Source organism: Arachis hypogaea, chromosome 9 (genome assembly GCF_003086295.3).
Source record: "Arachis hypogaea cultivar Tifrunner chromosome 9, arahy.Tifrunner.gnm2.J5K5, whole genome shotgun sequence".
NCBI lineage: Eukaryota > Viridiplantae > Streptophyta > Magnoliopsida > Fabales > Fabaceae > Arachis > Arachis hypogaea.
Window position 1 is genome coordinate 77,249,624 of NC_092044.1, and position 4,349 is coordinate 77,253,972.

Below are 4,349 nucleotides of genomic sequence, written 5' to 3' on the forward strand. Positions count from 1 at the left end.
ATGGTTCAGCTCCATGACTCCCTTAGTGTTGTGTCTCTCTGAAGCATAGTAGTACTCATTCTTAGCCACTGTCTCAATCACTTCAATGGCTTCTTCCACAGTCTTTTTCCTGTTCAATGAACCTCCTGATGAATGGTCTACAGCCTTCCTTGATTCATAAGAAAGTCCATCATAGAAAATATGCAATTGCACCCAGTCATGGAACATGTCTGGTGGGCACTTCCTTGTCAAATCCTTGAACCTCTCCCATGCCTCGTAGAGAGTTTCACCATCTTGTTGTCTAAAAGTCTGAACCTCAGATCAAAGCCTATTGACCTTTTGTGGGGGGGTAGAAACGTGCTAGAAACTTGCTTTCCACCTCATCCCAGGTTGTTAGGCTCCCCCTTGGAAATGATTCCAGCCACTTAGCTGCCTTGTCCCTAAGTGAAAATGGGAACAATAGCAGTTTATAGGCATCTTCCTGGACTCCATTGGACTTCACAGTGTCGCAAATTCTCAGGAATTTTGTGAGATGTTGGTTTGGATCTTCATTAGCACTCCCACCAAATGAACAATGATTCTCCACCAGTGATATTAGCTGTGGTTTGAGTTCAAAATTGTTGGCCTGAATGGGTGGTTTCTGAATGCTGCTACCACAATTCCCAGAGGTTGGGTTTATGTATGAACCAAGAACCCTCCTCTTGGGAATGGCATTGTTTCCATCAGCTCTCTCATGGTTGTGAACTTCTCTATCCATGTTGAGATCTAGAGCTTCCTCAAAATTGTCCTCAGATTCTCCTTCAGATTCTTCTTCTCCCAGTACTCTCTTCCCTCTTGCTTCCCTTCTAAGTTTATGAAGGGTCCTCTCTGGTTCGGTATATGGAGGAGTTGATGTCTCTCCTCTCCTACCTGTCATACAAGAACACAGCACAGGCAACAAACAAGTGAAATACTCTTGGTTAATGGAAGAGTATGGTTAGAGCAGTTGAGGAATTAATTCAAATAGTTAGTGAGTCAGTGAGTTAGTTGCTTGAATTTAAAGGCATAAAGAAAGAAAGCAAGTAACAAAGTGCAGAAATTAAAATTCAACAAGTAACTTGAACTGAATTAACAAAACAAGAAAAATGCTCAATCTAGTTAACTTCCAATTTGAGAATTGTCAATCGAAAACCAATCCCCGGCAACGGCGCCATAAACTTGATGCTACGATTTTAGGAAATTGCACAATCGGCAAAAATTCCTTCCGGCAAGTGCACCGGTTATCGTCAAGTAAAAACTCACAATAGAGTGAGGTCGAATCCCACAAGGATTGGTTGAGTGAGCAATTCGGATTAGAAGTGTGTTCTAGTTGAGCGGAATCAAGATTTAGATGAGAATTGCGGAATGTAAAATTGCATGAATTAAAGAGCGAGAAGCTAAATTGCTGAAATTAAAAAGGGATCGGGGTGATTGCATGAATTTAATTGCAGAATGTAAAGAGAAAGTGGTAGATCAGAAATGGGGAATTCATTGGGTTTCAGGAGATATTGAGATCTCCGAATCAAAACATTTTTATCCCTTCTTCAACCAATGCATTCATTGAATTTTGCTTGGCAATCTTATATGATTGGATCCCAATCCCTTGGCTCACCAATTCTCTCTAAAAACAAACAAATTCCCAATCCCTTGGTTTAAATGCTCATAAGAAGAGATGATGCTCGATCACTGATTATACCACACAGTTTCATGAACCACGATTTGGTAGGATTACATGTCACAATATCCATCCAAACCCCAATCCAATTCACTGTGAGAAAGCTTCTCTAGCATGAATCCTCCATTCCTTTCCCAAGGTTCCGAAGGATTCCAATTATGGATAGTTTCTTTCCCAAGACAACTAACCAATGGAATTAGATCGAGAAGCTTTCTAACAAAATTCAAGAGAAAAGATTGAAGAAGAAGATAAAAACTATTATTGATTCATTGAATTACAATAGAGCTCCCTAACCCAATGAAAGGGGTTTAGTGAGTCATAGCTCTGAATTCAATTACAAAAAGTATGAAAACTAGCAAAATGATCAAAAGTCCTTCCTAACTTAAATTCTATCCTATTTATACACTTTCTAAATTGAGCTTCTGTTGTGTTTCTTGGGCTTTGAGGCCTTTCCCTGATTTCCTTTTGCTTTGGGTTTATGATCCATAATCCTGATGAGGCTGCTGATCCAATTCTGTAACATTCATTGAGCCAACTTAGTGATAAACAAGTAATGACACATGACTCAACAAATTGAAATTCCAGACTCATCAATTCTTCAGGCCCAATCCCATAAACCATGATATTCAATTGGGTTTCATGCCAGAGTACGTTTAAGTTAATGTTTTTGGTCAAATGCTAACTTAAACTGCAATATCTTTGGCCCAGAAACCTTTTCAAATAGTGGCGTTTAAGTTACAGTTTAAGCTTCAGTTTAAAGTTTAAGGTTAAACTGAAGCTTAAACGTGGAAATGGAAGAAGGCAACCCTGGAGGGTAAAGTAATCGAACACGTTTAAGCTTCAGTTTAAGGTTAAACGGAAGCTTAAACGTGGAAATGGAAGAAAGCAACTACGGAGTGTGGAATGGTCGAACACGTTTAAGCTCCAGTTTAAGCTTAAACTGGAGCTTAAACGTGGAAATGAAGAAAGCAACCCTGGAGTGTGAATTTGGTCGAACACGTTTAAGCTTCAGTTTAAGGTTAAACTGAAGCTTAAACGTGGAAATGAAGAAAGCAACCCTGGAGGAAAATTTTGGTCGAACACGTTTAAGCTCCAGTTTAAGGTTAAACTGGAGCTTAAACGTGGGAATGCTCCCTGGTGCATTTCTCAATTCTGGCGTTTAACTTCCAGTTTAAGGTTAAACTGGAGGTTAAACGCCACTTTCAGCTTTTCCTCAGCTTTCATGATTTTGGCGTTTAAGCTCCAGTTTAAGCTTAAACTGGAGCTTAAACGCCACTGATAGCTCCCAGCATTATATGGCTTGGCAGTTTAAGAAAATGCATAAAACAACTAAAACTAACAGAAAAATGCTAGTGAAACTAGCCTAAGATGCCTTGGCATCAAATATCTTGCCTCAAAGTGCCCACATCCGGCACAATGATCCTACCCTTGAATCTCCATAACCCATCTTTTTCTTCCGACACTCTCCACCGTTTTCCTTGCTCAATAGCCGGTAACACCTTCCATAACGCTTCATCATTTTGATGAGCCTTTAGGAGTTCGGACTTAAAATCACTTGAGATCTCTAATAGGCTCAAACACAAGGTTCCGGATACTTCTCGAGCACCAATTTTCAGACTCTCAAATCCCTTGAGCAACTTCTCCTCTTGAAGCATCATCCAAGCCGCATATAATGACTTTCGACTTAAAGCATCCACCACTACATTCGCCTTTCCCGGATGGTAATGCAACTCAAAGTCGTAGTCCTTCAACAATTCCATCCACCTTCTCTGCCTCATATTAAGCTCTTTCTGATCAAAGAGATACTTCAAGCTCTTATGATCAGAGAAAACTTGGAACTTAACCCCATAGAGGTAATGCCTCCACACCTTCAAGGCAAACACAACCGCAGCGAGTTCCAAATCGTGCGTAGGGTAACTAACTTCATGAGGTCTCAACTGTCGTGAGGCATACGCCACCACATTACGATGCTGCATCAGCACGAACCCTAGACCCTTCAATGAGGCATCACAATACACCTCAAATGGCTCATTCGGCTCGGGTAACACTAACACAGGTGCAGTTGTCAACTTTTTCTTCAATGTCTGAAAGCTCTCCTCGCACCCAGGAGTCCAAACAAATGGAGTGTCTTTGTGGGTTAACTTTGTCATTGGCAAAGCTATCTGTGAAAAGCCTTTGATAAACCTTCGGTAATAGCCAGCTAAACCCAGAAAACTCCTTACCTCTGTTACGGTGGTTGGTTGCTTCCAATCCATCACAGCCTCCACCTTAGTTGGATCTACGGCTATTCCCTTCTTACTCACCACATGACCCAAAAACTTCATCTCACTCTTCCAAAACTCACACTTAGACAGTTTTGCATAGAGTTTCTTCTCCTTTAGAATCTGCAACACGGTCCTCAAGTGTTCCGCATGCTCTTCTTCAGTCTTGGAATAAATCAGTATGTCATCAATGAAGACAACAACGAATTTATCCAAAAACGGACGGAAAACTCTATTCATGTAATCCATGAACACTGCTGGAGCATTTGTCAACCCGAAAGACATTACAGTGTACTCGTAATGACCATAACGAGTCCTGAAAGCGGTCTTAGGGATATCCTCATCCCTCACCCTTATCTGGTGATAACCGGATCGCAAATCGATCTTGGAGAAAACTCCAGCTCCTTGCAACTGAT

General features: G+C 41.0%; 1 non-coding gene across 1 annotated transcript; it reads left to right on the forward strand.

The window, feature by feature from the left end:
• Nucleotides 1–205: 205 nt before the first annotated feature.
• On the forward strand, nt 206–309 carry LOC112714040 (small nucleolar RNA R71). The gene has a single exon (XR_003158997.1). It is a non-coding gene; the product is annotated as a small nucleolar RNA R71 (small nucleolar RNA).
• The last annotated feature ends 4,040 nt before the right edge of the window (nt 310–4,349 follow it).